The sequence below is a fragment of the Cibotium barometz genome, chromosome 34 (assembly GCF_041138505.1).
Source record: "Cibotium barometz isolate CiBa-2024 chromosome 34, ASM4113850v1, whole genome shotgun sequence".
NCBI lineage: Eukaryota > Viridiplantae > Streptophyta > Polypodiopsida > Cyatheales > Cibotiaceae > Cibotium > Cibotium barometz.
In genome coordinates, this window is record NC_141079.1 from 47,959,169 (window position 1) to 47,968,274 (window position 9,106).

Genomic DNA, 9,106 nt, shown 5'->3' on the forward strand with positions numbered 1-9,106 from the left:
GTGCCTCATTTTACATGAAATTGCCATGTCCGTATGGTATTATAAAGCTCTATGAAAAAATATATAAACGTCTAGAGAGCAAATCCTTGTATCTCTAGCCTATGATTTTAATATTGAGCATATCAAATATCCATCACTAACAACCCCTAAGAGATTAAAGATATTGATATGTTTCTTAATACAACCAAGCCCTTGCCACCACCCACTTCTAAGGAGGATAGAGAGGATGATAATCTCTATAATTATACTTATCCATTTAATTAACCTCTTATAACTAAACTCCTCCCTTCACATACACGTACTCTATTGGTCAAATTGTTGAGCAAGCTATGCAAGTGAGATTTAATTTATAAGGATGATTTTTTGACAATCTTATTTTTCTCATGTATGTAAATGAAAAACTAATTGTTAAAAATCATCATTTTGAAATCAGTGTAAACAGGATTTCTTTGTTGTAATAATACCTTGAATCAGAAGCATCACTAATGGAGAAGTATTAGTTTAATAATAGTAGAAAAGATAGAAAATTGAATAAAGATAATCCAATCTTGTAAAAGATAAACTTAAAAAGAAGGGGAACCAAAGAAGAGGCTCATGCTTCCAGATTTTTGTATTCCTTAATGCATTGTCATTCCTTGTTGTAAGTGCAAGTACATAACTATTTCCAAGTCAAAATGATGCCACCTACAAAGCCTATACAATAATTATGACTTCTATGGTCCATAAGTGTACACGTGACCCATTCTTATGTTTCAAAGAGAGAACATCTTAGAAAGAGAAGGACCTTTTGAGGACCTCCTAGACCGCATAGCAAAGATATGGCATAACCATTTCCTAAGGGAGTTAAGAAAGAGTGCACAAACTTTGTCACCTCTATTGCTCTACAAGGGAGAAGTTTCCTTCATTAAATAACTTGACATCACTCTTGATTTGAGAAAAATAAAGGTCACAAGGCACACCCTATGCAAGTAAACATGAATCATCCTTTGCAATGCTAGGAGAACAAAGAGAAAAATCTAGAGATATAAGTGAAGATGTAGTCATTTTAAAATCAAGAACTTGAAAAGCACAAGTCAAGAGGCAACTTGAGTAGATAAACCTACAATGTAGGGCAAGTACCTTCATCAAATCAATTCTTAAGAGGAAGCGATTATAGACAAAGGAAATAAAGTGAAGGAAACTACTTGTGGGATTCCTAGACATTGAAAAGAATATGCCTTAGATAGGTTAAGTTACTAATGTAAGGCCCAAAATGACATATATACCACCCACCATGCCCAAATTTCTAACCATTTAGCTTCAACTTTAAGTCATCCCAATGATGCACCTACAACGTCACAATAAAAGTTTGTAACTACATGCAAGGCACATATACAAAAAGAGTTGCAAGATGATTGGTATGTGAAATTGGGAGCTTTCAAGCATACAACTCATCACTCTAATTTATTTTAATCAATTCAATACATCCAAAAGGAAACAACAATCGTGAGATGATTCTCAATGTACTATTGAAGGTCAAAGCATTCTTCTACTTCAATCCAAGTAAAGGACTTCAAAAATGCTCTTGTTTTGGGAGTTACAAAAAACTAAACTCTATTGGTCAACTTGTTAAGCAAGGTATGCAAGTGAGACTTAATTTACAAGGCTTTTTTAAAGAGTTTAAAGATAATAGAAATAGCATTGCTCATGGAGAAAGAGTTGCAAGGCTCTTTAAGCTCCACATATGAAACCACATCTTGTAACTTTTTCATCTCACTTTGCTTACATCATGGCATAAGAGATTGGAACATGTGATTTATAAGAGTATCATGCATTTGAAGAGATGTCTTATAGAAGGGCTACAATTGCAAACAAGAAGAAGCATGTTCATCTTGCTTATTCAAAAAATAAAGGACAAGGACCAACAAAGGTACTTATAAAAAAAGGCAAAGTCTAAAGGTTCTTCATACATAGAGACTTATTAGGACATGTCAAACACTTTCTATTGGTCCAAGAGCTCAATACCTCATGACCATCATGATATGCTAAGAATGATGTGGGTTTACTTTCTTAAGTAAAACTATGATGATTTCTTCTATTGTTAGCAATTCAAAGCTTTGGTAAACAAAGAGTGTGGTGTTGTATGCATCAAAACCCTAAGATCAAACAAAGGGATAAGAGAAATTTGAACTTTTTTTTTTGTAGCAAGGCATTAGAAGAAAATATATTCTCTTACAATCCATAACAACATGGCATAGAAAAAGGAAAAAATTACAGTAATTATTAAGTATGCTATGATAATGCTAAATAAAGAAAATCTTCCAAATTATGATGAGGATAAAGAAATGAATACATGTATAAGTACTATAGAAGGTCCGTCCTACTATAGAAGCATTAAAAATAAGTAGAAAACCAAATGTAAATGCATGTTACATTACTGCACAATGCATACATGCATGTCTAAGAATGAAACTAGAAGCTAAGTCTCTAGTTATATTGCATACATGCATGTTTGAGAATGAAACTAGATGCTAAGTCTCAAAGATGCATATTCATTGTCGGCTCACATGCCAAATTCTATAGATTATATAACCTAGAGTTAAGCAACTTTATATTTCGAGAAATGTGGTATTCAATGAGCATGATGATAGGTAGCATAAATTAGCCATCGAGTCTTAGAACGAGTGTGCTCGTTTTTGACCCTAGCTCAAAAAACAAAACATAAATTAGCCACAACTTTATGTCATGGAAGTCAAGATGAAGGTTTAAAATTTATAGCCAAGGAGATTAATCAAGCAAGTCTAAATCACTTCCCAAAGTTCCACTTCAACTTATAATTTATCCAAACGTCATGAGATGATACATGTAGAGTCTAAATCACTTCCCAAAGTTCCACTTCAACTTATAATTTATCCAAACGTCATGAGATGATACATGTAGTTTCTACTTTCCAAATTCAGCACTTATTCTAAGAAGGTTTACAAGGATAAAGTTCACTTCTTAAAGGTTGACTTATACATCAAATTTTGTAGCCTCACATGTGACAATTAGCAAGAATAGCAAGAATTGAACTTGGGTCTACCCCTCAAAACTTTGACGCTCTAACATTGTGTTATGCACCTTATAATAGTTAAGTGTCAAAAGTTAATGGTCAAAAAGTGTGAAATGTAAATGAGGCAAACTATCCACATCTAAGTGTGGACATCAAGGAATTTGGATGAAATTATAGAGAGAAATATGGGAAGGATCTTATAGAAGTTTATAAGGAGATTAAGGAAAGTATGGAATAAATTTTAGGAGAACTGGAGAACTGCTTCATACCTGGGCTATGCATAAATCTGCTCAACTATGAGTACTCAACTGTGAGACGAGATCGCATATTGTATATCTGGCCTCGTGTTGCATACATAAAGAAGGGATCCAACAACCTGCTGATACAAACTAGCGTCAAAAGAGTCTCTTGCATCTTGAAGACTAAGTTGAGTACCTGTCTCCATAGGTGTAGCCATAGGTTTACAGTCTTCAAGATTAAACCTCTTGAATAGCTTCTATATATATTTAGGCTGCAGCATAACAATGCCATCATTGCGTCGCATAAACTGAACTCCCAAATAGTAATGCAATGGTCCCAAATCTGACATCTCAAACGATGATTACAAATCAGTCTTAAAGGCTGAAATCTGATCTATATCGAGTCCTGTGATGAGCAGCATGTCATCAACGTATAGAACGATGACCAAAAATGTATCCTTACTCCTCTTCACATAGAGGGTACTCTCTATTGGACTGTTGCAAAAATCATTTACAACCAAGTATGTATGAATCTTCTCATACTATGCTCTAGGAGCCTGCTTAAGGCCAGAAAGAGCCTTTTTCAACCTGCATACTTTAGACTCTTCTCCTTTTACAACAAAACCAGGAGGTTACGATACATACACCTCCTCATGTAAATCACCATTCAAGAATGCAATCTTAATGTCCAACTGATGTACATGCCACCCATGATGTGCTGCCAAAGCAATGAGACACCTAATGGTAGTCATACGAGATGTGGGTGCAAAGGTCTCATCATAATCAATGCCCTTTTGCTGGGCATACCCCTTCGCAACAAGTCTAGCCTTGTAGTAGCGATCAATGCTACCATCTGCTTTGTTTTTTAACTTGTAAACCCACTTAGTACCAATGGCCATCCCACAAATATGCATTTAATTGCCTTATCACATTAAAGCTTATTGCATTGTTGCTCAGGCATAAGAGCATAAGCAAGATAACAAAAAACACACAAATGAGCCATAGGAGGCTTCCTGCCATGCCAAGCTTCATAAGGAGTTTTAGACTGCAAGGCCTTGGTAGGGCAATTGTTCAACACATAGTTGTCTCTAACCAAAAACCATGAGGTAAATCTTGGGCTTTCACCATACATCATGCCATCTCCATGAGAGACCTGTTCTTCCTCTTAGCCACACCATTTTGCTGAGGTGTGTATGGCATTGTACATTGATGCCTTATGTCTTTTCCAGCCATATATGCATGAAATTCCTTGGACATATACTCCTCCCCTCGATCTGAAGAACGAAGGGTACCAACTTTACATTCACATGCATTTTTCAGCCATGGATACGAAGTGCCTAAAGTACATAAAAACCTCTGACTTTTGCTTTAATGGATACACCAACTATATCTAGAGTAATCATCAATAAAAGTGACGAAGTACAGATATCCCCCAATAGATGGTGTACTCATAGGACCACATACATCACTATGTATAAGTTGTAATTTCTAAACAGCTCTCACAAATCTATCCTTTGGAAATGATGCCTGATGCATTTTACCAAGAATACACCCCTCACATACATGTCTAATAGGGGTCTCAAGAGTTGGCAACTCAGACACCATATCATGCCTTTGAAGGCATAGCAAATTGCCATGATTCAGATGACCAAATCGTGGTAGCCATAATTCTGCATCACTCATAGCACAAGCCGTATAGAGACTGAGCAAGCATCATGTTGCAACTTCTCAAATACATCCATCTTGTATAGGCCATGAAACAAGGTACCTGAGTCAATGATAGAATAACCATCATTTCTATCCTGAAGTGTACATCTGTCATCCATAAATTTCACCGCCAAGCATGACAAGACTAAACTGAAACTAGCAACAAGTTCTTCTTAATGCCTGGCACATATAAAACTTTAGAAAGAGTAAATGTACCCCGATTTGGAGCAGTGAGCATAACTCTACCAACTCCTTTGATAGGATATGAGGAACCATTTGCACATGTGATGGTTCCTGCACTTGGAACAGATTCCAGAGATCAGAATAAATTTTTTTGTAAAGTAATGTGCTTACTAGCACCACTGTCAAAGTACCAAGCATCCGATTCTACCACATTGACATACATACATCATGAACAGAAGAGTCATAACTGCAATGTACAGTCCATGTCCCAATCATCTTGAAGAAAAACTTACAGATTCCTTCTTCTTTGGTGTAAATGCATCAGCCACCACAACCATGCCCGATTCTTTCTTTTTCTCCTCCTCTAGCTTTTTCTTGCACTCTTGTATGTAGTGCCCTGGTTTCTTGCAATAGTGACACTTGCCCTTCTTTTTAGGCTTATTACCTTCTTTCTCTGCATCCTTACCTGAGGATTATGATTGGCTTATAGCCACCATGCGAAGAAGCTTTACCTTTGCCTTTTTGATTGACAACAAAAGCTTGGTCACCAACTCGCATATTAGATCTATTTTCCTAGATTGCTCTTCTTGCAAGAGTACTGAAACTAGCTCATCAAATGTAATATAAGGGCATTTGGATTTTCCTTCATCACATGAGTCTAAGGATAGAGGAAAGACTCTGATAAGAATCTAGCAATGCATTGAGAACTGTGGGCACCAATGTACTATCAAGATATATCTCATCCACACTAGCAAGCTGCTCCTTAAAATCTTTGATCTTGGTCAAGAAGCTGTCCATTGAGTCTCCCTCATTCATGTGCTTAGACTCCAATTGTTTTTGTAGATGTGCAACACATGCTTCATTGTGCACCTGGTATAATGCAGCAAGTGCATCCCATACATGTTTCGAAGTCTTACATAGCCGAATATGAGAAATAATGCTTCGCTTTACAAAAAGTACAAGCAATGCATGTGCCTATACATCTCTTCCATCCCATCTCGTTTGAGCACCAGTGGGAGATACTGGTGGTGTATGTGAAGGAGCCACATCTGTATCAGATTCTACTTTAGATGTACCTGCAGCACACCTGATTGCACTGGTAGTTGTGAAACAGAATGAGTTTCCCTATCATTGACTACATTCCAAAGGCCTTTAGCAACTAGTACATGCCTCATTATATAAGACCACAATGGGTAGCTAGTCCCATCAAGTTTGTCCTCTCAGCAGACAACATGTTGAATACATCACTACTGCCAGCCATGGCTTTTCTACCAAATCCAAAATCTTTGAACATACTGCAAGTACTTAGTATTTACTAAATGCAACCCTGGATGACTGCCAATTGACTAAATGCAAAGTGTATGTAAAATAACACAGAGTAGAGAATAGAGTGTTACTGGCAAAAGTATGATGGTCGATGTTGTTGAAGACAATGTAGATACTGCCGCACACCAAATCTTTGCCGTTACACAGTCCAAACACCCAAAATCGAGTAGAACCAATCCAAAATGACACCTCTCCAGAAACAGCAAAAACCTTGTGGTGCCCAAACGCGCCTGAATCACGCCGTGGACCTCGAAAACTTTGTATAGTTCGTATACATCACAACAGTATAGTATATACCTTCTTCTCCTAAGAGGGTATCTCAATTGGAGATAGAAAAACAGGGTCGTGAGGAGAGGGAGGCAGACTACTAGATCAAGAGCCAAGGAAGCTAGCTCTGATTAATACCAATTGTTGGAATTAGGATTAGGGTTGCAACAATGCACACACACAAGATAGAGAAGTTTGAGAGCACACAAACTCGCTAGATTAGAATCAACAATGTGTGCCAGATACAAAAGATAAGTACACACCCCAAAATGAGTAGATAAGAGGATGTACATATGCACGGGAGAAAAAACCTCCTAGTCAGGGAAACAGTGCCCCGGCGGTCCTAAGTGTGTTCACACACATCACTATCATATAATGCTACAATTTTACATATCATACTTTTGCATGTATCTACATTTTGTTGTTAATCGAATTATCTACTAATGTATAACCCCGTTGTTGTATGCAATCCTATAGATTAATTTCCTAGTAATAAAAGCTTAAGTTTTCTATTCCAAGCTACCTTGTGATCCTGAAACCATGGTAGAATGGCAAGACAATCTAAGGTAAAAGAAAACATCTAATGAGGAGGCGGAGAAGAACCTCAAGAATGGGGAACAACGTCAAGAAAGAACTGCATGACAAAGTCGGGAGCTGCACGAAGGTCAAACTGAGGATGCAATCATGGTGGAAGGAGATAACATGGGTACTATCTGCTAGAAGCCACATAATGCTGCTTAGAGTGTTTAAGTGAGATGAATTCTAGAGGAAATATGATGTGGAAAATAGAGAGTTGTACAAAGGTCACCATCTGCTTGGAATGAGGTGCTCGAAATTCTTGAAGCTTGCCATGACGGCCAGGAAAGGCCCTAGGTCGGGCACTTTCCCAGTCAAGGCTCCTGGCTCTGCTGATCGCCCATGACCTATTAAAGGCCCTTGGGAGGGCCTTTCCCTTACTCCATCATGGTCTTGAGTCACCGAGAATAGATCTGAACCGTATAATCGGGGAGCATTATTTTGCAAAATCTTTATATGGTTTACTCACCATCCACCATCACCATCCATTCTGAGTGCTAATGTTGTTTGGTCATAAGGTTTCCCCTATCAACATCCATTTTGCTTGTTGAGTTGCCAAGTTTTGCTTGCACTACTTATCACAATCACCATTTTGCTAGATGACCTTGGGAAAATTTTATTGGAGCAAATTTGGCTCTCCTAAGACCATGATAGCCGAGAAAGGCCATCAGTCAGCATTTCCCAAGGGAAGATGGGTCACCGGCTAGTCTTCCTCTTGGGAAAGGCCTCCCGATGGCCTTTCCCTACTCCATCAAAAATCATCCTTGGAACGTGGATCCATCGGTGGTGTATGTAGTTAAACAACTGCTCCTCTTGGGGTGTGAGGAAGTCAAGTATTCCAGCCTTGATGTTGATGGGTAAAAGCAATAGGAGCTTGACACATCACATTCCAAGAATTGAAAATGAGATGAGAGTACACCAAATGTAGCCACATCAGCTTGAATGAGTTTAGATTACATTTTTGAAGGTTGAGTTAGTTGAGCTTGCTATGGTATCATCATTATCTACACAAAACCAATACTAGCTAATTGTAGCATAAGGGATTTGAAGCTACTGACATGTGCACAAAGAGTTTTTGGAGGCTTCATGTTCAAACTAAAAAAAATGTCTTACTTTTAAAAAATGTTCAAACTTTTAAAAATATCTTTGAGAAAACTGTCTTTGATAAACTTTTCAATTGTAATTGATGTTACCAAGATTGCAAAGTGTTGTACAATTGATATTAGCAAATATGTTTCAGTTATAATCGAAACATATTTGCAAAATGTTGTACAATTGATGTTAGCAAATATGTTTCAATTATCATTGATGTTACCAAGATTGTAAAATTTTACACAATTTATGTTACCAAGATTGTAAATTTTTTCAATGAAGAGAGCTTGCATTCCAGCTAGTTTAATGTAATTCTTTTGCATGGCTTATAATGAGCAAGATGCTTTGTATATGAACCTCCTCCTAGGGAGCTCCTAGGAAAGCTTGTATGCAAAACCTTTAGGAGGCTAATAAGAACCTTTTGCTATTATCTGTAAAATTCAATCTCGCTGCTCTTGCTTTATTGAAAGGCCAAAAGTTTGTTAAGATTTCTTGATCTGACACTCTTTTGGAGTTTGGCTAGAGTTTCTCAAAGGTAGTGGAGTTAATACAATTGGGATTCACTACTCTGAGCTACATGGATAGGAGAATAGAGCATTAGGCTTGCATAATGTTGGCTATGTTCATGTGATTTGAAAATGTGGTGATGCTTGCAGTTAGCTGCAAAATGTAAATGAGAGTCCTG